The sequence below is a fragment of the Bos mutus genome, chromosome 11, assembly GCF_027580195.1.
Source record: "Bos mutus isolate GX-2022 chromosome 11, NWIPB_WYAK_1.1, whole genome shotgun sequence".
Taxonomy (NCBI): Eukaryota; Metazoa; Chordata; class Mammalia; order Artiodactyla; family Bovidae; genus Bos; species Bos mutus.
Window position 1 is genome coordinate 65,614,755 of NC_091627.1, and position 27,450 is coordinate 65,642,204.

Below are 27,450 nucleotides of genomic sequence, written 5' to 3' on the forward strand. Positions count from 1 at the left end.
AATATTTAAAACTCTATAAGCCACTAGTGAGCTGGATTTGGCAAGAGGGTTGGGTCTGCTGCCCCTATACAAAGAGTTCTGGGGAAATACCCACACCTCTACCTAACCTTCATATGGAGCCTACCTATCTTTCCAACTCATCTTCTTCCTGCCTTCTGGCTTATATGCTAGAACTATTGGAGCCAAGTCATAACAACGCTGGGACTTCAGCCTTGCAGGGAAGAACTGTAAACCTCTTACCCCAAGAGATTGCTTCCACTAGCTTTTCTGACTGGCACAGAACTCTGTGATATACACACCTGGAAGCTGCTGCCTCTTTAAAACCCTGCCTTCACTTGACACAGATTCCACAGATTTGGGCTAGCCTCATTCCATGGCCTTGGCTGTTCACATGCTGTTTCCTCTAAGGTGGGCTGGAGATCCTTTCAGCTGCCCCACCTTGTTTTCCACGGCCTCTGATTCTTAGCAGCCCCTGCTGATTGCCCCTCAACTCCTGCTCCAAACACATAGCATACCTCAAAGCCACCTTAATGAAATCATTTTTTAAAACAAATTATCTGCAGATTGTCATCTAATACAGCCAAATGTTTTCCTTTTATTTGTCCCTTTCTCACAATATACCATTCATAATCAAATCAGCTCTTGCCAAACAAATTTTAAATATGTCATTTTATATGTACACATTACAAGTTTAAAGCCATTTTATACATTATAGATTCAGTTCAATCTCTTAAGTGGCAGGACAGGACAATAAATGTCACTGTGCTCTCTGGTGGACTGTGTAGTCTGGTGTTGCAAAGAAAGACCTTCTCACAGCACATCCTCTGATTCTGCAGCTATGACCCCAGATGCACATCCCTCTGGCTGGGGGTGGTGGGGGCGTGGACAAAAAATAACTTCCCCTAAATACCAAGATAATTTGTAGAAAGGCTATACGGTTACAAAAGCATTTTGCCAGAGCTTAAGGAAATGAAACAAGAACAAGTGCAAAAGACACTGAATTTCAAGTAAGAATGGGCTCAAACACTTGAAATCCAAAAATAATCTGTGTACCCTAGAGCTTGGGGACCGTCTGCCTTGGCGGACCACAATCCTGGAGCCATGTGTCCCCAGACAACTAAAACGAAGATAATTCAAGAGGATTTACCTGTGGGTACAGGCTTTTAATGCTGACAAACGTAGCTGGTTTGGAAGGCAGGTGCCTTTCACAGCTTTTATTTGCTGTGGAGTTTTTAATGTACGTAATGCTGTTTTAATTTTGTTTCTAAGATCCTATTTTCTTAGACTTGGTCCTATGAACTGAGGATTTGCCAGTCATAGTGCCTTTCAAGAACAACATCCTGAAACATTTTTCTTTAAAATTATCTACTACAACTTTCTCACTGTCTTCTTCCTCTTTGGCCTCCAACAATCTTGCCTCTCACTTTAACCTTTCAATCAACACAACCCACCCAACATCATCAGTGATCTCTTTGCCAGATTAAGTGGCCTCTCATTCTGGCAATCAGTTCTTTGTTTCTGAACCTCTCCGGCCTTCCTGACACTCTTCTTAGCAGCAATTTTAGAAATATAAAAATGTCCTAATTCTCCTATATTTTCCTGTGGAATACTTCTTGAGTTTGATTATTTTTTTTGCCTTCATTTTAATAAAGGCTTACCAATTAATCAACTTAAAAACCTCTACTGGAAATTACTGCTCTTTCTGTGACCTAGCTGATAGAATAGACTGAGTTTTGAATAAAGTTCCATAGGAAGAAAACAATCTATACAATTCCTGATCTATTGTATGATTGGGAGTATACATTTTGCAAATATTTAAAGCAGGTTTCCCAGCATTATTGACATGTTGACTAGCAAACGGTGAGAGTAATCACTGATGACACCCATTACATCAGGATTCCAACTACCTTTGAATGTTCTACAAGTTTCAGGAAGGCCAAGAAAGAAGAAATAGGCCAGGGACTTAATAATACAGTATAAAGACTGATTTCTAACATATATTGATCACAAATGTGTGCCTCCCTGGGGCCCAAGATTCACACTTCCTGAAAGGCAACGTCTAGGCTTAGGCACTGACTACAAAGAGCTATCTATTCCTAGCCAGCAATTTACACAAACCATCATTAACATTCTAAATATCATTAAGTTTGACAGTCATTCAAATGCACACAGAAGAATAAGAGGATCAGCTATGAATGAAAAGGATGTCAATGTTAAATCCTTAATGCTTATATGTATTTCTCCCATTGGAGATGGTGTTCCTAATTGAATACTTTTATGCATCTTCAGATAAGATTTTGCATCCCAAAGTCATATGTAGTTATAATACTGAGCTTTCTTTTCTCTACAAAAGAGTTTATTTAACCTCTTTAGTTACCAAATTTTAAGGCCATGATGAATACTGATTAACCTTGGGAACCAAAGAGTAAACATAAAAACAACTTCTTACTCTTAAGTTCAGGTTTAACAACGTGCTAATAGCCCATAATGAAGAGAGCAGCCATCAGTTAATCAACCCATTAAGCTGGGATCAGAAGTGTCAACTCAAGTACAGTTTACTAATTTACTGACCCTTAATGGGTCAGCAAGATCTATAACCAAAGACTGAGCTTTCTGCTTCTGTTAAAGTCACTTTGGAGGCCAATTCACTTCCTTCCATGATTATGATCTCTGACCTGGTTTGGGGAGGGAGTCCACATAAAATCCATTTATGAGAATGTGCGTGGGTTACTGAGTAATGGAATCTCAAGCTAACTGGTGAGTTAAGTGTCTGGGTAGAAGCTCTTTAGGGATGTATCAACTTTTTTTTTTTTTTTTCCCTGAAGTCCACACAACCATGAAAATAGACATGTAGGCTCTTCAGTGGGAACTTCTGACACCAGAAGTTCTGGGTTTCTGAGTTAGTTAAGGCTTGACACCTATTTTCATTCCTATTCTGCTCTGTGACTAAATCTTAGTTTTTGAAATGTCAATGGATCAAAAAGAACTGAGGAGACAGTTGGCAAGATGTAGGGCTACGCCTGCCAAATAATAAAGTAAGTTTTGCTTTATTAAAGATGCAGTAGGTTATATAGAAAGTTGCTTTGGTAATTAATAAGCAAAAATATAATTTAGTTGAATCTAATAAGTGAGACAGTTACCTTGTGTTTGCTACTTTCAAGGGGAAGGAGAGAAAAAGAGAAGTATACCTTATTCCAGATGGGCCTCTGAGAGGGTATAACCAAAATTATGAAACAAATATTCATTCACCTGAATCACATTTGTATAGAAAAGATAAAATTGCCACAATAACACAAGTTTTTGTGCGTTTTGTTTTTTTAACAGCAGAATTTTCTTTCTCAGGTGATAAAGCAGTTCACTGAACTACAAATTACAATGTCCATTAGCAACCTGTTAGCCATGTGATATCTGAGATTCAGACATATGCAAGACTTGGTTCCGTTGCCCTGGTCCCCAGCCAAGCCTGTGGCAAGGTTACTTAAATACCACCAACTCTAGTCTTGCTCTGACAGGCCTGGCTGTGATTTCCCCCCAAATAGGACACAGACTAAGATATATTAACTGAAGTTCTGGAAAACACAAGAGGAAAAAAGGGCACACTACTAAATATGCACTAAACATTAAAAAAGAAAAAAGTTTTATGGAAGGAAAAATTGAGATTAATTTGAGACGTAGGATTTGTTTTTTCTCTCTACAAAGGAAATAAGTCACTTTCATGCCAATGATGCTCGAAGGATTCCTGCAAAGGAAACCATCTTCGCTAGGAAAATAGACTCCCTGTGTTGTGGGTGACATTGCCCTCTACTTCTTCCCCTATTTGTTGCCTTTGTTTTCCTCCCCTGTCATTAGCCAACCGCCTGGTATCACCGTGCCAAGCTCAGCACAAAGGCAGCTAAAAGCCTCTGTAGGAACAACAGTTTCTTCCTACGGGAAAAAAGCGAACCCCGGGGCCAAAAAGATGAGGAAAGGTTCAGCCTTTGGGAAAGCTCTCACAGACGTGGGGGGCTCTGGCAAGGTCAACCTTTGGAGGCGACCCCCGGGGCGCAGGTGCTCAACCTTAGGGCCAGCCTGAGGGATGCAAGGACGGGAGCAGGAAAGGAGGGGGAGCAGGAGAGAGGGAGCGAGTCCTCGTCAGAGGCCGCTGGACCAGAGGCGGGAAGGCTGGGGCCGGGCTCCGAGCTGCCACCCCGCCCTCCGCACAGCGCCTGCCGCGGGGTCACGGCCGGGCCCCACCTCCCTGGCTGCGGCGCGCTCCGCCTCGGTCCTCCTCGGTCCGGGAGGCGGCGTGGCTGGGCGAGCGCGCCCCGCGAGGGAGGGCCTGACCCCGGGGGCCACGGACCAGAGGAGGGGGTCCAGCTCTGCACGCGGCTCTGCAGCTCCCTCCCCGACTCTCTCCATCCCTTCCCGGCGGCGGCTGCACCAGCGGCGCCGAGGACCCCAGCCGCCGCGTCGCCGAAATCTCCGCGGAGCCCAGCTGCGCCGCGGGCCGGAGGAGGGGGCTGGGGCGGCGGGGGAGGGGCGGGGGGCGGAGGCCGGGGGGGGGCGGGGTGGCGGCGGGGGCGGCGCGTGGGGCGGCGGCGTCACTTACCAGGCCGGGGCGCGGGGGCAGCTCGCCGACTCCTCGAGGGCCGCGGCGGCTGGGGGCCGGCGGTCGCGCGGCCCAGGCGCTGCCAAATGTAAACAATCCGCCATGATTTCTTTGTTTAGCTAATTGAACCTGCCGCCGTCGCTAGTCCCGGGCGCTCCCTCCTCTCCCCGGCCCCCCTCGCTCGCGCGCGCTTTCATTTATTTGTCTTCCCCCACCCCGCTCCTCCGTCTTCCCCTCTTGTCTTTGGCCTCAGTAGCGGCTTCTCATGGAAGTCGAGGCAGTGGAGTGGTTGGTGCGGGGAGTGCGGTGGTGGTTTTTAGAAATACAGGTAAAAACATACCCAAATCTCAAGCTGAGGTGCAGTTACTGAAAGAGGAGGAGGGTGTTTCCCTCCCTCCTTTCCTCCCGCCTTTCCCGCCACCGCCTCCCCATTTATTAGACTAGCCTCCGTGGAAGGTGCCAGATAAATGGGGTGCAATTTCCAGTCACCTTTCCTTGCCACCTAACTCTCTAGTACCCAAGTTCTCAGGCTGATTTTGGACTCTGCCAAAGCACCAGGTTCTTCACTTAGAGAACCCCAACTCTTAAGTGATGTCCGGCTGCCTAAGGGCGCGCGGAATAGTCCCCGCCACGCCAGGGCGGAATAAACAGAGTAAAGCCCGCTCCTCGGGACGGGTGGTCGGTTGGCGTCAACTCCACACCTTTAAGAAAACGCCGGGTTTTACACACTCACCCACGCCCGTGCACACACCATCCAAACTAGCGCCAACACAGTGGAAAGGTACAAGGACGGGATGTTTCTGCCTTATGTTTGCATAAATTATAGGTACTTTTCCTTCCACAACTCTTTAGGGAGGGGGTAGACTGAGCATATATACTGAGTTTAAAACTTCGAGGAGATGGGTCCTGGTGGAAAGGAAGGCTTAGCAACTATGTATGTGACCTTCTGTGGGTGGAGATGCATTTGAACACCAGCTTTCACTACAGTTAATACAGGCATTTTTTAAGTCCTAGGTATGTTTATGATGAGAATCGGGGTAATCCGTGGCAAGAAAATTATAGGGTTATGGTCTCATTTATTTAAAAAAAGGACTTCGGTGTCACTCCTATTTATAACCACTGTGTTGACTGTATACCAATGATTAAATATTTTAATTCGTAAGGAGGATTGAAAGTCATCTACATCTTGCAGTGAAACGGTGCCTCTTAAATTATCAGAATTAATCTCATTAAAAGAAGTTATTGCCTTACCTGCTTAATTCTTGTTGGGAAGGCACTGTTAAATAGAGTAATGTCATCCTTAAAAGTTTGAACCAACCATTTACAGGTCATAGAATATATTGGTTTTAAGTGTAGAGGGGCCATCTGCTCCGATCAAGAGAACTGAACTAAGAAATATTTACACTGTAGGCCAGGCACTGTGGTGGTTTAAACCTCTGGGTCAATTAATAAATAAGTGTTCAAGCATTCTGATTATATAGGAAGAGAAAGGTATTGCCAAGCAATCAAAATGACCCCCCAGTATACACATAACTTTTGTCTATTCCCTCAGGAAAATTCTACAGAAGTAATAACTATGCTTTTTCTCCACACCTGTGATGTTTTTCTCTATAGTAAGCTAAGTTTTGCATGTTTTCCCTAATTCTAACTTAAATTTGACCTTATGAAACCCTTCATATTTACCCTCTCCGAATGCTTGTACCTAAATTCTCTTGGCATCAGAAATGAAACTTCTGCGGTTCAGAACTATGTGATCAAGGCCTTTGAGTAGGAAATTCCTATACTCAGTGCCTGAAAAAAAATTATTGCGTGAAAATTAGACTGAAGGAGCCATAGAGTCACTTTTCAAAGTTAGGTGAAACAAATGTGTTTTGCATTAATTTATTTAAAGATCTGGCCTGCTTGTATGGAATTGCAGATCCATATTTTTCTAATATGGTTGAATTTTGCATATTTGCACCACATTCACTGCATGTGTCACTTATCATGAACTGAGATTTGTTTGGGAAGTTGGAGGGAGACGGGCAAATGGAGCTGCTCTTGAGCTTATTCCAGTTTCTGGCATCTCTCCTTAACAAAGTATATTTGACAGATTCAGTCCTTGTGTATCTCCTTTACTCTTACACTACTTCCACATTCACAACACATCACTTCTGGTGATTCTGGTCACCAAGTGTATATTTTTCCACTTACACCAAGCAGTTCTCCACAGCACGAGCTATTTAGCCTACAGTTTAACTCAGTTGTGGCACTGTCTACTTGGAGATGGTGTTAGATCCCACCAGATGCGGATCATAAATAGTCTGTCCCTAGATTACCTAGACTCTTGAGAGTCCCTTGGAGATCAAACAAGTCAATTCTAAAGGAAATCAGTCCTGAATATTCATTGGAAGGACTGACGCTGAAGCTGAAACTGCAATACTTTGGTTACCTGATGCGAAGAACTGACTCATCAGAAAAGACCCTGATGCTGGGAAAGATTGAAGGCAGGAGGAGAAAGGGATGACAGAGGATGAGATGGTTGGATGGCATCACCAACTCAATGACCATGAGTTTGAGTAAATTCCAGGAGTTGGTGATGGACAAGGAAGCCTAACATGCTGCAGTCCATGGGGTTGCAAAGAGTCGGACATGACTGAACGACTGAACTGAACTGAGATTACCTGCAACTCCTCCCTGACTTGGCCACAAATCAGAGGTTCCCGTGACCTCTTTCCCCTTTGGATTTAATTAATTTGCTACAGCAGCTCACAGAACTGAGAGAAACATTATACTTAGTAGTGCAATGGCACCCCACTCCAGTACTCTTGTCTGGCAAATCCCATGGATGGAGGAGCCTGGTGGGCTGCAGTCCATGGGGTCGAGAAAAGTCAGACATGACTGAGCGACTTCATTTTCACTTTTCACTTTCATGCATTGGAGAGGGAAATGGCAACCCACTCCAGTGTTCTTGCCTGGACAATCCCAGGGACGGGGTAGCCTGGTGGGCTGCCGTCTATGGGATCTCACAGAGTTGGACATGACTGAAGTGACTTAGCAGCAGCAGTAGTTTCTTAAAAGACAGATGAACAGCCGGATGAAGAGATACGTAGGGCGATGTCTGGGAGCATCGAGAGCACAGGAGCTTCTGTCCTGTGGAGCTGGGGTGCATCATCTCCTGGCTTAGATGTGCTTGATAACCTGGAAGTTCTCCAAACCCTGTATTTTGGGGACGTTTATGGAAGCTTTAGTATGTAGCATGATCGATCATTAAGTCTATTTTCAGCCTCTTCCCCTTCTCAAGAAAATGAGGGCTGGAGTTGAAAATTTTAAGCTTCTCATCATGGTTTGATGTTTCCAGTGACCAGTCCCCACCCAGTAGTCCATCCAGAGTGCCTGAAGAGAGCAAAAGTTGCTCCTAGGCGTCTTATTTAGGAATTTGCAAGGTCAGGGATGGGTCAAAGGTCAGATATTACAACAAGAGATGTTCCCAGGGCTCTTATCACTTAGGAATTTACAAGCATTTCAAGAGACTTGTGTCAGAAACTATGGGAAGAGACATACACACACATGCACATATATACATATATGAAAAGTGAAAGTGTTAGCCACTCAGTCATGTCCGACTTTGCAACCCCATGGACTGTAGCCTGCCAGGTTCCCCTGTCCATGGAGTGGGACACTGGAGTGGGTTGACATTTCCTCCTCCAGAGGATCTTCCTGACCCAAAGATTGAACCCAGACACAGAGGTCTCCTGTGTCTCCTGGATTCTTTACCACTAGTGCCACCTGGGAAAGCCATATAAGCCTTTAGGCTCTTATGGGCTTAAATATATATATATATATATTTTTATGGGCTTATATATAGTTTGCCTAAACTAAGTTATCGCTAGCCCTATGAAAATGACACTGGTGATTACTGACATTCCTATGCTACATGTGTCAAGTAGTCGAGTCCTGAGCAAACCATTCTCGGTATTCACAGTTTTGTGACACTTTGCTTTGCACTGTTTTCCCTCACCTCATTTGGCTGTCACTTGAAATACATTACATTCTTATCTATTCCCATCCAAGATAAAGTTGGGCTACTTAGCACCCAATTCTAGACACAAAATAATCATGAATATAGTTTGTATATTGTTTTTTTATTTGATTTCTTTTCCTCAGTTTTAAATCTATTAAACTGTTTCTCCTAAAAATTAGGCATATTATAGTGATATTTTCATGATTCTTCAAGTTATACTGTCTACTTGCAAAATATGTCCATTTGTGAGGAAAAACACAACTCTTCTATTACAGCTCCCAAACCTTCATTAGGTTTTCAGGAAATAACATTTGTTTCAGTCTTGGAAAAGGTTTTGGTTTAAGATTATTTTTCAAATCCAAAGAGAATAAAAATTGGAAAACTCATGCATTCTGTAGTTTGGGAGATGAATATAAGGTTCTAATACACAGCAGAGTTACGAAAAGATCAAATTCTCCTAACAGTTTTATTTTCCTTTGTTTTCTGGGAATCTGTAAGTACAGCATCCATGGCAAACCCAAAGAGAAGAATTGCAGGGTCTTGACAATGCTTCTCCCTGCACTTGGCGCAGGTATTTGGGAAACAAATTTCCTACTTCTAGCCAGACACTTCTTGGAATGGGTGCAGGATCATCTATGGGCACAGCTGCTGCTATACTTGAGGGGTCCCAGAACCCAGACACAGCTCTTTGAGCAGCCAAATGAGTATCTTCCCAAACCACTACCATCTCATTCACTTTTTTTCAGCCTAAAATATTAAAATTAGCCCAAAGTGTTTTTAAAATTTAATTATACCCTTTGGAATCTGGGCTTTGGAAAACTGTTATTTCTCCATTAAATAAACCAATATCTGGAATACATACATACATAAATGTATATGTTAAAAATATGCTTGGAAAACTCACTTTACTGTAACGTACAGCATAGTAGGAAAAAGAAAGAAATTCACAGTTCACACGTTCCTTTTTTTTTTTAAGATTTTCAGAAAATACCTAGCAAGCTGCTATTTGTCCAGTTATGCATATGCTTGAATACAAAACAAATCTTATCACTCGTATTAGTAGTAACACTATCAGGTAGGGAGAAATGAAAATGATTGCCACTTTTATGTCCTTATACTGTACACTCTTTTAAGATGGGTCTAGTAATGTTCTCTCTTCTATATAGAAGTAATAAATACCATCTTTAAGAGATAGTGATTATAATAATGATGCTCCCTTACCAAAAGAAAAAATAACAAAGGTATTTTAAGTTGTATTTTTATCATGATAGGGAGATTTCAAATAATTTAGCTAATTTTAACTAATAACTACTGAGAATTAACATTATTATTTAATGCAATCAGTACTTGAATAGAACATAAATCCAAGGACTAAACACTGGGGACAACATAAAAGAGATAAGGCTTAGAGATTTGTAATTCTCAAGGATCGAAAAGGGAGAACCCAAAGGGAATTAAGTGCTGGTTTTCTCAAATAAGGAATTAGATTTCCTTATTTCTTAAAATTACCCTGCAAGCCATATATTTTATGACGTGTATGTTCTTATACTATTCCAAAGTCTACAATGTAAGTTATATGCATTTTCTACATTAAGACATTATTTCTAGCTTCTGTTTCTTTCCTTGAACATCAAAATAAATGGTTATTTTGTTTTCATAGATTATTTGAAATCTAAAATATATTTTAAATGTTTATCTATTATAAATATTCTATCAACTTATTCACTCTAATAAAAGCACTTAGCATTGTGGTTGCATTTGAGAAATATATAAGCACCATAAAACTTCACTTAATATGCGCTAGCATTTCTTCAGTAAACAGTGTGAAGTCAAATTCCTATGTAATTTAACAGTTGCTAGTAGCAGCACTCTGTGATACTAGTTGAAAATAGCTACTCTGAAACATGAAGCACAATGCAGAGAAATTATTCTGTAGGTTTGCTCATTTCCCAGGGTTCTGTCCAGATTGAACCAACTGGTGCAGAAGCATGAACTTGTGAGCAAGCTCAGGTGTTGAGCTATTTTAGCTGTTTCTCTCTCCCCTTCCTTCTGTTCTTCCCCTCAGGTCTCTTGAAAACACAAATAAAAGTGACTAGCATTTTAAAATGCCAAATAACATAGAAAGTTATATAAAACAGTAGTCTCCAAAGTAGAATGCAAGAAAAAAATTACTGGAACTCTACCTATGGGCACTTATTTGTTATTACTTTGTATTATTTTCATCTAAAAATAAAAAAATCTGCTCAACCTTTAACAAATGAATGGACACTGGTGCTCAAATATCTGTATGGCCAGTGACTGCCTGTCAAGTATGGTGCACTTGAATTCTGATGAGAGAAATGTGTACACAGACAGACATTATTTCAGTAGACATTGCAGCTATTCTAGCTGATATCCTGGATTCAGCCCTGCTCATTCACTGATTTGGAGAAGGAAAAGATAGGGATGCAGAGGGCTGAGCCACATTCAGGAGGAGCCATGTGTCCTCTGTAGCTACCAACCATCCAGAAGAAGGATTTCTAGACCTCTGGAAGGGTCTTTCATCCTGAGGACTGTGTTGAATGGTTGGGTAGCTGGACCTTCAGGACCATTTTGATTTTCTCATTTTTGTCCATGTACCATTTAAATAGGTTTCCTTTCTTATCTCCCTCCCTCCTTTCTTCTTTTCTTCCTTCTTTCCTTTTTTTTTTTTTTTGACGCGGGGGACAGGCCAGTATTAGAGTGCTTACTTTAGCTAAATTATATCTGGGGGAAAATGAAACCTGCCTATATAAGTCACATAAGTTAATTCTCTCACACTGTTGTAACACACTTCTATCATGAGTTTTCACACTGAAGCTTCAGTTTTCACACTGAAGCTTCTATAAGAAAAGATGCTAGTAGATTATGAATTTTGTTGGCATTATATTGTTGTTAACTAAATACATTTTTATAGCGAGACATCAAAGTTTTCTAATGACTGCTCCATCAGTAAAAACAGTCTTTGAGAATGAATACCTCAAATATATATTTAAATACCTTTAAAGATACTAATGTAATATATAATTTATATGTGTATGTTAGTCACTCAGTCATGTCCGACTCTTTTGCAACCCCATGGACTGTAGCCCACCAGTTCCTCTGTCCATGAGATTGTCCAGGCAAGAATACTAGAGTGGGTTGCCATTTCCTTCTCCAGGGGATCTTCCTGACCCAGGGATTGAACCCAGGTATTCCACATTGCAGGCAGACTCTTTACCATCTGGGCCACCAGGGAAGATATATACCTTTATATATGATATATAAATGTATACTTATATAGTACATAAATATTTATTAAATAATTTCAGTATAAATAGATTGTTATACATTATATTTAATACACTATTTACTTACATGCCACTATTCTAATACATTGTGCGTTTTGTGAATCATACAGTTTTTAAAGATAGAGTAAATAAACGGTATTATTAAAATTTTTATTCTATTCATCTATGAGAATTCAAACTTTCATTCTCTCATATGATGAATATTATTATTTTTTTTTTTTTTTTTGCTAAGTCATGTTCAACTTGTTCGTGACCCCGTGAACTATAGCCCGCCAGGCTCCTCAATCCATGGGATTTCCCAGGCAAGCATATACACTGCCACTGATATTCTGAAACGTATTAGTCAGCACCTAAGCATTGCCTCATAGCTCAGTTGGTAAAAGAATCTGCCCGCAATGCAGGAGACCAGGGTTCTATCCCTGGGTCAGGAAAATCCCCTGGAGAGGGAAATGGCAACCCACTCCAGTATTCTTGCCTGGAGAATCCCATGGACAGAGCCTGGCAGGCTACAGTGCATGGGGTCCCAAGAGTCGGACACGACTCAGCGACTAAACCACCATCACCACCAAGCATGAAAAAAGAAGCCTATCTAAGGATTTTTTTTATTTTTGGAAAAGGAGTTTAGTAGTAGGGATTGCTTACACAAGAAATAGAGGAGCTAAGAAAGTGAGCAAGGGACAGTGAGGAGGCAGCTCAGAGATGAGCAAGTGTACTCACTCCAGTGTTCTTGCCTGGAGAATCCCAGGGACGGGGGAGCCTGGTGGGCTGCCGTCTATGGGGTCACACAGGGTCAGACACGACTGAAGCGACTTAGCAGCAGCAGCAACAGTTCTGAGCAAGATTTCAGGACCCAGACTACCTGGGTCAGATCCTTGTTCTGCCCTCTCCTAGCTGTATAAGCTTGCCTCTGTTTTTTCACCTATAAACTGGGCAGGACAGTAATATGCATACTGTAGGATTGTTAGAAGGATGAAATGAGTTAATAGTTTATAGGGCTGCCGTCTATGGGGTCTCACAGAGTCGGACTCGACTGAAGTGACTTAGCAGCAGCAGCAGCATGTACAACAGTTTCTGGCAATAGTAATTTCTTCATCTGTGTTTGTTAAACTAAATATATGCATACTGAGTCACTCCTCTCTGGGCTCCCACAGCCTTCCATCCATATTTCCATTCTAGAATTCATGACACTGAACTCTAATCTGCACATCTGTCACTTCTGGTAGAATGTGGGCTCTTGCTAGGGAATCTATGATGAATCATCTTTGCGTTCCCAATGCAAAGAACGTAATAGATGCTCAATAAGTGTTTAATTAATTAATCACTTCATCTAAACCTCCCCTGGGTCATAAATCATGAAACGCAGTGATGCGTGCCAAAGGAAAGATATTTTAAAGAGTTCAGAGAAAAGAGGGATTAGACTACTGGACTTGACATTCACAGAGGAGGTGACTTCTAAGCTTTTTAAAACCAGCTAGGATTATACATATACAGCTAATCAAAAGAGCTGAGGGAAAATATGAGGAAAGGCCTTGAAGTGGGAAAACCTGGGGTATGTGCAAAGGAGAGAAAGGAGCTCAAGTAGACAGATTCAAATAGTGGATGGGAGCAAAGTCATGGAAGGTGGGTAGGAAGGTCCATACTATAGGCCAAGGGCTCTCTACCTTTATTTCACTATGATACCCTGAACTGTCAACCTTGACAGTTTTTTTTTCTTGTTTTAATAATGCAAGTGCCTGACTTGAGTTTTGATTTTGATACCACTTCAAAGAGGGATCCACTTCAAGAGGACTATCTTGAATAAACACATTGCCAGCCATACAACTAGATAAAAAGCCAGGCTCTCTCCCTCAACTGAGTCTCCTTTGTTTTAGAGAGCTTGGTTGATTTTGATAACTGACCATTTGGGCCACATATTTTTTCCATGCTTTTTAAAAAAATACTTTTCCCTTTTAAAAATTATTATTTATTATTTCATTTTTTGGCTGCACTGGGTCTTCATTGCTGCCCGTGGGCTTTCTCTAGCTGCAGTACACGAGCTTCTCTTGTCGCAGAGCACTGGCTCTGGGGCATCTGGGCTTCTGTAGTTGTGGCTTGCGGGCTCTAGAGCAGGAGCTCAGCCGTTGTGGTGCATGGGCTTAATTGCCCCAAGGCATGGGAATCTTAGTTCCCAGACTAGGGGTCTCACCTGCATCCTCTGCATTGGCAGGTGGATTCTTAACCACTGGATCACCAGGGAAGTCCCTCTTCCGTGCTTTAAATTTCTGCTCTTAGTTCAAGGAGTGAGCCAAAATCCCTGGGCCCCCACCCTCAACTCCAATAAAAGCAGAACCCAAAGCCCATATACTCTGTCTCTACCCACAACCTCACTGTGTGGCCCCAGGTGTACTGTGTAATTTCCAAGATCTATAAATAATTAATTTTTTTCAAAGTTTCCTGATGATTATTGCTAAAGGGCATCTTGCAATCATAATAACTACAAGAGCTAGTCCAGCCAAAACATTGGCTACTGATAAGCTGAAACCCACATAAAACATACCCTTAATAGGTAAAAATTATACCTTTAATACTCACCTAAGCTTCAGTTCAGTTCAGTTCAGTCACTCAGTCGTGTCCGACTCCCTGCAACCCCATGAACTGCAGCACGCCAGGCCTCCCTGTCCATCACCAGCTCCCAGAGTTTACCCATACTCATGTCCATCCAGTCAGTGATGCCATCCAGCCATCTCATCCTCTGTCATCCCCTTCTCCTCGTGCCCCCAATCCCTCCCAGAATCAGGGTCTTTTCCAATAAGTCAACTCTTCGCATGAGGTAGCCGAAGTATTGGAATTTTAGCCTCAGCATCAGTCCTTCCAATGAACACTCAGGACTGATCTCCTTTAGGATGGACTGGTTGGATCTCCTTGCAGTCCAAGGGACTCTCAAGAGTCTTCTCCAACACCACAGTTCAAAAGCATCAATTCTTTGGCGCTCAGCTTTCTTCACAGTCCGACTCTCACATCCACACATGATCACTGGAAAAACCATAGCCTTGACTAGACAGACCTTTGTTGGCAAAGTAATATCTCTGCTTTTTAATATGTTATCTAGGTTGGTCATAACTTTCCTTCCAAGGAGTAAGCGTCTTTTAATTTCATGGCTGCAATCACCATCTGCAGTGATTTTGGAGCCCCCAAAAATAAAGTCAGCCACTGTTTCCACTGTTTCCCCATCTATTTCCCATGAAGTGATGGGACCAGATGCCATGATCTTGGTTTTCTGAATGTTGAGCTTTAAGCCAACTTGTTTACTCCACTAAGCTTACTCAAGACTAAATATTTTCCCTTCGTTACCATTCAGAAAGTCATATCTATCTCTCTATCCATCTCTCCATCTATCTCTCTGTCATGTATAACCTGAATCATTTTTAGTATCAAATGTTTTTAGTATCAAATATTCAAGGAACTCAACCAAGAATAATCATTGGAAGGACTGATGCTAAAGCTGAAGCTCTGGTACTTTGGCCACCTGATGCGAAGAGCTGACTCATTGGAAAAGACCCTGATGCTGGGAAAGATTGAAGTCAAAAGGAGAAGGGGGCCAAAGAGAACGAGATGATTAAATAGCATCACCAGCTCAATGGACATGAATCTGAGCAAACTCCGGGAGATAGTGGAGCCTGGCAGTCTACAGTCCATGGGTCACAGAGTGGGACACTACTTAGCCACTGAACAGCAACAACAACATCAAATGTACAGATGTCCCAAGTTATTCTGTGCTTAAAATTGTTACTTCAAGTAATGGATGACAATTGGAAAAATGAGTATGTTTAGATTAATCTTCAGGGAGATTATTGTGACAAAAATCTATACAGTACTTGTTAATAACAGTGTCTAGCATAGTAACATGGAGGCAAGTTCTCAAAAATGATGGATGAAGAAAGAAAAACTTGAGGATAAAAGGCATGGTCAAAATTCTTAATTCAATAAGTGCAAAAGGATTATTCCATACTTCATTCCAGCTAGAGAATTCATTCTAAAATCTGAGAATTGAGACTTTTCTGTAAGCGGCTTTGTTTTTCTTCCTTTACATGCATGGTGCACTGCAAAGCTCCTGAGAGCTGTCATTCGGCTCTGACCTACTTTGAAGCACGTTTCATTTTTGGCTGGGAGCTGTGAGAATGTACACTTCCTCAGGATAGTAAAAAATGCCCATCTTTGGGATTAAATCATGTTTCCCACAGAGGCACTCGATGGTGAATTGGTCTCAAATAGTCTAAATCCCTTGTCTTGTGTGATGAGGTTGTTATTGTTTGGGTGGGTGGTGAGTAGCTTCAGGGATGTCTAGGTGAGGTACAATCTACCTTTTGGTCTAAATTACCTTTCTGCCCTTTTACAAAATTCATACATCTCTCTATCCCTCTGGCTCCTTCCTGGAACTTCTTTTCTCTATCTAACAGTGAAGCTTTGTGACTTCCCCTGGCTGTGTTATCAGCATCTCTCTGTGCATTGGTCAGCAGGATGGAGATATTTTCTGAACCATTCGGCCAGCATATACAGTCTATCTGAGTACCAATTACCTCAAGCCTCACTCATAATAGAAGTCCCTTGATACTAGAGAAAAATGTTTTTCTGCATTTTATGCTTCCTTATTATCCTTGGTTTTTGCTTATTTGTTCTTTTTTAACTTGAGAAATTTCAATAGCTTCTTTGCTTTAAAAAAGTGTTTTATTCACACAGAAGGGTATTATTCACAGAAAGAGCTATATAGAATTCCATTATGTTATAGTTCATCGGTTAGTGTAGGCAATTTCTTTGTGTTCTGATCTCGGTGTCTCCTTGCTTTCCTGGAAGGGCATGTGGTCCAGGATCACCTGATGGCCAGCCTCCAATGTGGCTCCCAATGAGTCTTCATTGGGACTCCTGGTATTTATGACTTCATGTGGTCCCCTTCCACACTGATTAACATCAAATATCATGAAAATGATGGAGTGTAGTTTCTGGGATTATGTCACAAAGGGTAGTATGGCTTCTACCTTGCTTTCTTGGAAATAATTTACTTTGGCAAATGCCAGTCATGTCATGAAGACACTTAATCAGCCCTGTTGAGAAGTCCACACAGTGAGAAAGTAAGGCTTCCTGCCAATAGCTAGCACCAAGCATGGGAGACAGCCATCCTGGAATTGGATTCCCCAGCTCTAGTCAAACCTTCAGATGCCTGCTGTCCCATTTGACAAACCCATGAGAGCCAGAACCATACAGCTGAGCCACTTTTGACTTCCTGATCTTTCACAATAACTGTGTGAGACAATAAGTGTTTCTAACCCATAGAAACCCTGTTAGATTATTTTTAATTGTTGCTTCAAGCCTCTAAGCTTCCGGGTAATTTTCTTGGGGTAAAAGGGAGAGCTTCTGTTCTTAGCTCCAGCTGTTTTACACCTCAAGTGTCTACATTAAAAAATCTTGGGACCTCCCTGGCTGGCAGTCCAGTGGTTATGACTGAAGTTCCACTGCAAGGGAAACTGGTTTGATCCCTGGTTGGGGCACTAAGATCCCACATGCCATGTGGCACGGCCAAAATAATAATAATAGTAAATAAATCTCTCCACTATGAGGACAAATTTACTTCCCAAAGCCTTTCTGCTTTACGTGTGAAAATATTCTTCCTATTACCATGCTTTTGACCATTACAAAGCATATAATGTTAGTTGAATGACAGAGGATGAGATGGTCGGATGGCATCGCCGACTCGATGGACATGAGTTTGAGCAAGCTCCAGGAGTTGGTGATGGACAGGGAAGCCTGGTGTGCTGCAGTCTATGGGGTCGCAAAGAGTCAGACACGACTGAGCGACTAAACTGAACTACCCTGAACTGAATGTTAACTGACAGTAATTGGTACCCATGCCCCTCACTTTTCTTAGTAAGTTCTACTCTTACCTCTGTAAGGCCTGAGGAAGTAATCAATGTGGAGGAAATTTAATTTCAGCCTGCTGCAAAGGAAAAGAAAGACACACAATATATTGCTGTAAAGTTGATTTTTTTTTTTTTTCTTAGAAGAAAATAAATTTCCTCTAGAGACCATTTTTGGTCTTTTCTACTATGACATTAAGCCATTGGTACCATGTATTTTATATTATCTTCACAAATTTTTACTCTAATCAACAGATTGAGAGCTAAGAGTCCTGGGTTCAGATTTTAATTTTGCTACTTTGTAGTCTGTGATAGAACAAAGTAATTTTTCTAGTCCTTAGTTTGACTGTCTGTGAAATGAAACCAGTAAAATCCATTTATTCCTTCAGCCCATATCTACATGTTTGTTTGTTTGTTTTTGGCCATGTGTTGCAGGGCTTGCAGGATCTGTTTCTGGAGCAGAGATGGAACCCATATCCCCAGCAAGGGAAGGGCAGAGTCCTAATCACTGGACTGCCAGGGAATTCCCAGTCTGCATGTTTATTATTAGCATGTTTATTTATCTATATGCCAGTCCCTGCACTAAAGGCGAACAAGACTGGCATGACTTTTGCTGTCATGGACTTCACATCTTACATATAACTTCACATGACTTCATTTTTCTAATAAGTTCTGGCTGGGAAAGGCTCTACAAAAGGAGTCAATTCAACACATATTTTTTAACATCTATGACATTAACTCTGAGGTGCTGATTCTGTAGAACCATAATTAAATGACCCCAGATTAATAACTATAGATTGTATGTAGCTCCTTATACTTTGTAAGGCACTTTCTAATTATCATATGTGAGCCTCTCAAACACTGTGATTGCTCAGTTATTAACCTGGACTATCCACTCACCCTCCTCTAACTTTGCCTTTGTTATATATTAGATTTCTCTATTCTTACATGCATTTCCCCAGGGCATTTATTCCACCTGTAATTAAACAGTGAACTAGGGAATTCAAGTTTGCTTCCCATTCTAGATTGGACCATAATCTGACTCATTGCTCTTTCTTAGTATCCAGAACAGAGAATGTACTCAATATTTATATATGTTGTACATAAATTTGTTTTCAATATTTTATATTTATTGATGAAGAACCTGAGTTGGAGAGGTTAAATGACTTGCCTAAAGTCATACACTGAATTACGTAAACATCAGATTTAGGCCTACAGAAGATTTTGATGCTACTTGGGTTAGACAAGGTGTTTACACCATTGGTCCTATGCCTCCTACCTAGATTCTTTTTTGTTTTTTTAAGACTTTACTTTTTTTAGAGCAGTTTTAGGTTTGCAGCAAGATTGAGAGGAAGATCCAGAGATTTCCTATAAACCCCTTGCCCTAGACATGCATAGCCTCCCCTATTATCAACATCCCCTACCAAAGTGTTTCATTTGTTACAACTGAAGAACCTACATTGACACATCATAATCACCCAAAGTCCATAGTTCACATTATGGTTCACTCTTCTTTGATTCTCTGTTTTGGGTCACAGCTTCAGCAGAAATAACAGCACACTGTGATAGAAATATTAAAGGGAAGACAAGAAACAGCCAGGTACATAATCCCCATTGTTCAGAGGTCTTGCTCTCATGGCAGACTCTCTCAGTGAAAGAAATGTTGCCAGTGATTAGAAAAAAAAAAATCAAACCCCAAATTTAAAATTTTCATGTGGAGTATTTTTAATATTAACCACAAATTAACTTAGCAGATAATTAATTCCTTTGAAAATTAGCTGTATTCAACTTAATTTAAAAAAAATTAGAAAATGTGAAACATGGGAGACGTTTGCCTTAATATCTTGTATCTCTTACTATTTTCCCTGTCCCAATTACAGAATCATAATGAGTGGATTTGTCCAAATGGAAAATGTGTCTGTATAATAATAAAATTATATTTCTCTTTCCTCCTTGAATAGCTGGCTTCTTTGTTTAGAAAACTGTAGTATTTACTCACTTGCATTTTGTGTTTTTGCTCAAGTGTCAATTTCCCTGTAAAGTCTAACTCTATTGAAATATATTTGCCTGTGGCCATGCCATCTTTAAATTTTCCTTAATTTGCATGCACTTCATATCTCAATGCAAAGCCTAAAATGTCTGACACAAAGTCTATACATAACAATACTTTTGATTGACAGGAGGGTTTATTATGCATTGATATGACATCATATTTATGTATAACAATGACTTTTTGACTGACAACTAAGCAATGATAGAATTCTGGACACCTTCTATACATCATTTTTTATAAGACAAACTAAAATATCCAGATAATTGGCTGAATTTTTCAATTTTCCCCAATTGCTTAGCGTTGAGTATGGGAAGACACAGTGAGACAGTGCCTCATTCTTTGCCTTTTCCAGTGGTGAAAGATACTTTGTCCCAGCAGAACATCACATGGTTCCACTCCTTTTTTTCCTTTTAATGATTTTGTGTGTTAAAAGTTGGCAACTCTGATATTAAATGAATTGATTTTTAAAAATAGGCATGCTCACAACTGATCTGTGGAATATTTTCAAGAACCTGCTGGTAAGAAGAGAAAATCTTAATGAGATTCTGCATTTTGGTCTCATGAGAAAGCTCGTTCAGGAGGCATGGTGTCCAGTAGTACACACCAATGCCAATCAATTAACACGTCTTGCTAGACATCTACCACCCGGTCAGCAGTCAACACAAGAAGGACTTAGGGAGAGCCACCAGGCAATATATAACGAACTGTTAAATAATGCAGTAGTCAGTAAGAATCCAGAAAAAGATAAAGCCAGAGTGGACTGGGAAATATGGTGGTCTGCACTGTAAGAAACTCTGTGCCATCTGGACTTCTGTGCTAACCAGCTGGATGACCTCAGGCAAGTTGTTAACTGCTTCGTGTTTCAGTTTCCTCATCTTTAACGTGAGCTGAGAGTGCTCTCTCAGCTCTATTGTTCTATTAATACAACTAGGTAAGGCAAGCTTCACAGACAAAGTGAGGCCTACAATGAGCCTGGAGAGTAGAAGTTTAAGCCAACACCAGTGACTATAACACCATGATGGGCATGAATAGATGAGTGAGGATGCCAGAGTCAGAAAGAGACCCTGCACAAATGCAAGAATGTCATAAAGTGACCCTGTTATTCCCCAAATCAGCATCTAATGTAGCTCAATGAAAGAGTAGAATAGTAGCCTTTCAATAATAGAATGCTTGTTTATTCTCTAAAATAAATAAACAGTTTGAAAAAATGTTTTGGGTACTGGCCATCATCATGGTGAAATGATTAGAACTTCTACGTGACACCAGGCACTGGACTGTAACCATCAGATTGGGCCATCCTACTCAACTACTCCTCTAAGAAAGAGTTGCAAATAATGGGTTGATACTACAGGTATTAATCATTGTTTTCTCAGTTCTACAAGTTACCTGAGTTACACACATTTTCCTGTTATGGAAAAGAAGTATGATAGCCAACTCTGTAACAATTCTGGAAATAATGAAGTGGGCATTAGTTGGGCTCTGGCCTTGAGAACACCTGGAAAAAATCAAAGATTCTACACTAACTGCTGGGAAAACTCAGTCCTTTCCCCACACTAGTGTGTAAACCATAGAAGATTCTTGACACTCTTAACAAAAGTGACAACTCTGCTCTTTTTTTTTCATGTTCCCTCTTCTTTGATAAACTTAGACCCAGACTCCACTTTCACCACAATTGTCCACTGAGTGAAGAACAGATACAACCAAGCAATTTGTGTGCAGTAGTTTTTATAATGCACGATTTGTTTTCCTTTTGCCAAATAAAAATTGCTTTAGAATAATTCTGCATTATTCTATTCGGAAACATTAGGCTCCATCTCGCAATGGTTATTAGCAGTCAAAGTTCATCTTCAATAGTAATTAACAAAGAAAGTGACTTTGGCCTTTTCTTCTCAAGAGAAATTAAGATCAGTATTATACTCCAAGAAAAGATGATATAAAACAGATTCCACTTTATATATATATATATATCTCAAGAAAAAAGGTGTGAATGAATGATTATTTCAGGTAAAAGTCATGATGCTCAAGACTATTTATATAGACTCAGAGGTAAAATATAAATAATTACCACACATTTTATTGTTTTTTTCCCATGACTTATAATTAATGTAATTTGAGTGATGCTGGTTTTGTTTTTTGCATCTGCATATGGGGAAAAAACACTTGACAATGCTGAAGTTAAAGATTTCATATATAAATATTTATATCCTTCAATAGCATGGGCTGAAATTTCCCCAAATCTGGAAATTCATATTTAGGATAGACAAAACTAACTTAGCACTTCAGAAATATCTGCTGCTATTGTCTCCTAATGTAAATTAAACAACTGCAAGCAAAATAATAACACTCCACAAACCTACATTTCTACAACTAGCACCATGGGGAGCCCTTGGAAGTGCAGTGGCTGAGCACCTGCGTCACTGCTGGCTGCAGGCCCAAGGCATCAGAGTGGGGAGTGTGCGGCAGCCAACACAGACTAGTTCAGGCACCCATGAGACACCTTCCAGAAATACTTCATGGAGGAACCTCGCCAGGTGCTGGGTCCTGCATGACCAGGTTTGCTGTTTAGATTTCAGGGTTGTTGTTTTTTGGGGGCGGGGAGAGGGGAGATGCTGGTATCAAATAGTCAAACAACATAATTTGAGTATACATTCTAATAAAAATTTATTTTCATAGGCTGCTGAACTCTGGGACAGTAAAATAACACTAGTAAAAATTAGAATATCTTCCCAGGCTTGAGGGACTCCAGTCAGCAGAGAGTCAAGACGGAAGGTCAGAAAACTGCAGAAGAAATCAGTTTGAATGCACATGTTATCAGGAAAAGCATGATGAGAGAGAGCCTTCAGTGTGGGCAGTGACTGAATTGCCCACACCCCTTATCCCAAATTTGCCACACACTTTGGAACTGTGAAGAATGTTACTTTCATTGAAACTGTGGGGTCTTTGAAAAAGTATATTTAGAAACATGATCTCGTACTCATGTTGGACATATGGAGACAAGCAAGTAAGAAGAAGGATGTGACTCAAGCAACCTGTGATTGGAAATAACCTTCAATTTACATACAGGGAATCCACCCCTAAATTCCACCCATGAGATGGTGTTGGGGGAAGTAGAAATGAAGCTCAGAGTGGTGTGGGACTCGGGAAATCCTAAAAGTATTCCTTCTCTGCTCTTCCATGCAAATATGCATTCCTGGTTGCCACATAACACAGTGCGCAAGCTCCACACTGCCTTCCAATCAAGGATCGAAAGCTCGCAAGTAGCGGTGTTGTGTATCATGCCATCTTCTCACTCAGCATCGTGTTTTTGTGCCTCAAAGAGGCTTAATATCTGTTTATGGGACCAAGAGAAAGAAAAAGTGACACTATCCCATTTGCTTTCAAATTGTTTTCTCTCTTAGTCCTAAGACTTTCATTACAAAACAATCTCTGTTTTGTAATGTTTCATAATGTTTCATAATTTGTCAGCTTGCTTCTCTGACATGCATAGGAAGTAAGACTATGTATTGTGCTTTTCCCATTTCATCCTTCTCCCATCATCCACCTTCATTAGTCTTATTGAATAAAGAATGATACTATAGGGACCTCTCTGGTAGTTCAATGGTTAAAACTGCACTTCCACTGCAAGGGGTTTGATCCCTGGTTGAGGAACTAAGATTCTACACGTTGTATGTGCAGCCAAAAAAAAAACGGCTCCGTTGGGAAGTGCCTTGGTTTAGCAGTCTTTCATTGCTCTGTTTCTATTCTTTCTCAGTAACTCTGTTGGTGCCTATGTATTCTAGTGAAATATCCTGGTAATTTCATAAACACACAAACACATACAAATCCACATACATGTACACACATGCATGCATATACACAGTTAGAAATTCATTTTCTCAATGAGGCAAATGAGAATCACATCAAATTGAAACCCATGTGTATGCTTATAAAAAATTTTAAATGAACATAAAGTATTCTGAATTCAAAGTAGAGAAAATGGTAGAAAGGATGGAAACCTATAGCCTCCAGAGCCTGAAATATTATGATAATCATTTTCATAATTCAAATGAATACATAATTGTTAGACATCAACCAGGAAGATTTACAATTGGCTCAATGAAACCAAAAAATCAGTAGCAATCAGTATAGGAAAGTGTATCCTCCTATCTGAGGTAAATTAATTTTGTTACTGAAATGTCATTACGTTGTCATATTTCCATTCATCACTTATTCAAACATATCCACATTTCATTCCTAATGTTTCATTGCTAAGATAATTGAACTTTGCAGTTTTTATCTCAAGCTTATATTACTTAAAAATCTCTGTGTGCATTATTACAATGAAAGGGCAAAGGTAGAAATGGGACTTATTTACTCTCGTGGTTTATGATTGCATTGAAGCTCACAATTGATTATAGCTTTCTAACCTCTCTTTTCCTACTCATTACCCTCTTCACTTTATACCAGTATTTCCAGCTATTAGACTATCTTTATTTAGAAGGCACAAAAGGAAAAGACCAAGAAGGATTTGAAAAAATAATATATTTTTGTTTTGATGTTTCAACTTAATGCAGGTTTGAAAATGCTCAACTGTCTAAGGTATACTAAATATTCATTAGGCAGTTTAGCTTTTACTAAGTTCCAAATGAAAATGACCCAGCAAAATCAAATTGAAATTTCATAGAGTACTTTTCAAGTATGATTCTAAAACATACATTAAACAAAATGCATTCATTTGAATGCAAGCCTCTCTCTTTCTCTAGAATACATACACACCCTAGAGTCTATTATGCTTTCAGTTCAATGCCTCCAAAATGTGTGTGGTGTGGATCAAATAAATAGTTCAACAGCTTTCATAAGCAAACAATCTCATGGTCTGGTATATCTACAGACCTCTTGTGCTATTTCTTCATGCTTCCCTTCTTACAAAGGTTAATGCAAATTTCATTTGAATTCGAGCAAAATATTCTGCATTATTTTTTACATAGACAAACCTGTTCAGAAAGAGCCTATCAGAATTTGTCCATGTGAATCCAATAGCCCTTTATGGACTTGTAGAAGATAGCAAAATGTGCTTGCTTTCAGCACTCAGGCTTGCCCTAAAATCATGGTAGTTGGAGCAGGAGGGACTTCAGAGATCAGGTGGGCCAACTTTCAGGTAGGGAGTTGGTGATGGACAGGAAAGCCTGGCGTGCTGCAGTCCATGGGGTTGCAAAGAGTCGGATGTGACTGAGTGACTGAACTGAACTGAGGCCAACACCCTCACTTTAAAAAATGTACAGTTTGCATACGTTTAAAATAGACTATTCTGTCATTTCAAAATGCCTTCTTTACCTAATATCCCTTGCTTTGATACTGCTTTATTTGATATTAATATAAGCACTCTAGTTTTCTTAATCCCTATGCTTACATGTTGCTGCTGGTTAGTCGCTTCAGTCGTGTCCAACTCTGTGCAACCCCATAGACGGCAGCCCACCAGGCTCCCCCGTCCCTCAGATTCTCCAGGCGAGAGTACTGGAGTGGGTTGCCACTGCCTTCTCTGTATGCTTACATATTTCATGGTAAATCTTTTTCCATCTTCTTACCTTTAATCTATGTCTCTATATTTAAAATGTACCCATTTTAGGGAACCTATAGATGAGTCTTTCTTCTGAGCCAGTCTGACAATCTGCCTTTTAACTGGAGAGGGTCCATATAAAATTAATGTAATTATTTTATGTTTGTGTTGTCTATTTTTCCATCTCATTTTTTAAAATCTTTTTTCCCCTTTTTTTCACCTTCTTTTGGCTTAATATTTTAAAAATAAACATTTTATTTTAGAACAATTTTATATTTGGAAAAAAATTAATGCAATCTCTTTTTTCTAGTTTATATTTAGAAAAAAAGTATGAAGATAACTGAGTGCCCATGCATCTAATAATCCAGGCTTTCCAGGTGGCACTAGTGGTTAAAAAAAACCTGCCTGCCAGTGCAGGAGATATACGAGACGCAGGTTTGATCTCTGGGTCGGGAAGATCCCCAGGAGGAGGAGGGCATGGCAACCCTCTCAAGTATTCTTGCCTGGAGAATCCCATGGACAGGGGAGTCTGGTAGGCTTCAGTCCATATGGTCACAAAGAGTCAGACACAACTGAAATGACTTAGTACAGTATATCTAATACCCAGTTTTCCCTATTACTAGCATCTGTATTTGTTATTAATGAATCACTATTGATACATTATTATTCATTAACCCACAGTTTATTCAAATTTCCCTATTATTTATCTGATGATCTTTTGCTCCAGAATCCCATCTAGGACACTATGTTACATTTAGTCATAGGGTCTCCTTAAACTTCTCTTAGCTGTGACATTTTCTGAGATTAGTGATCTCGACATCTTAGAGAAGTACTACTCAGGCATTCCATAGAATGTTCCTCAACTGGAATTTATCTGATGCTTCACATGGTTAGACTGGAGTTATATATTTTGAAAGGAAGATCACAGACATAAAGTGTCACATCATCACATGTATCAAGGGTACGTAGTATCAGCATGACTTATCATGATTGACGTTGACCTTGATTACCTGTTTGAGTCAGTGTCCGTTTTCTCCGCTGTAAAATTTCTCCCTTTCCACACTGTACTTTTTGCAAGAAAGTCACTAAGTGCGGATAACTCTTATGGAGTCGAGAGTTTTGGTCCAACTTTTTAAAGGCAGGAGGTCAACATAAATTATTTGGATACTTTCTGCTCAGGAGATTTATTTATTCTTTCCTGTTTATTTTTTCAATCATATCATTCAGAACTCATGGATATTTATTTTACACTTTGTAACCCAATACTACTTTTTTTGTTGCTCAAATTGCTTTACTTTTGGAGCTCTATCAGTTGGTTCCTGTGTCTACTTGACGTACATATGTCCATCATTCTAGGGTTATTTTTGATGGTTCGTTTAAGCATTGTCTTTCTCTCTGGCACTACAAGATGCTCCAGACTCATTCTGTGTATTTCCTGCCTCAGTTCTGAAATCAGCCATTTCTCTAAGAAGCCATGGTTCTTTTTATTAGAGAATGGCATTAGAAACCAAGATCTACATGCTAGTGTACTCATTGCTACTGGGGTATCATTGTTCTAGGCCCTCTCAGCTAACATGCCAAGGAAATATATGTGTATACTAACCCCACACACTTTTAATATATATATATAATGTATATATATACCTGTATATATACACACATACCTATAATACATACATACACACACTAAGTGTGTTAAGTGTTAGTCGCTCACTCTTGCCCAACTCTTTGTGACCCCATGGACTACAGCTCACCAGGCTCCTCTGTCCATGAGATTTTCCAGGCAATGATACTGGAGTGGTTTGCCATTTCCTTCTCCAGGGGATCTTCCCAACCCAGGGATCGAACCCAGGTCTCCTGCACTGCAGGCAGATTCTTTAGCAAGTAAGCTACAAGGCAGGCCCCCCCGCCCTCCCCTCCCCCAAAATAAAATAAACAAGGTGGACAGACGACCCCCCAACCAGGGGTCTTTAAGCCTCCGCGCCGGGACACGCTAGGTACCTGCAAAGGGGGAGGTGGGCGAGGGGAATGGCGCACCCCACAGGCCACCGCCCCAACGTCGACCACCAACCAC

At 40.4% G+C, this 27,450-nt stretch overlaps 1 long non-coding RNA gene across 1 annotated transcript in view; it reads right to left on the reverse strand.

Annotated features, from left to right (window-relative positions):
- The window catches only part of LOC138989989 (uncharacterized), a 586,522-nt gene extending 581,820 nt beyond the window's left edge, over nucleotides 1–4,702 (reverse strand). The window contains exon 1 of the long non-coding RNA XR_011466180.1: nucleotides 4,589–4,702. This is a non-coding gene — a long non-coding RNA (uncharacterized lncRNA). The remainder of the gene's footprint in view (nucleotides 1–4,588) is intronic.
- Nucleotides 4,703–27,450: the final 22,748 nt, after the last annotated feature.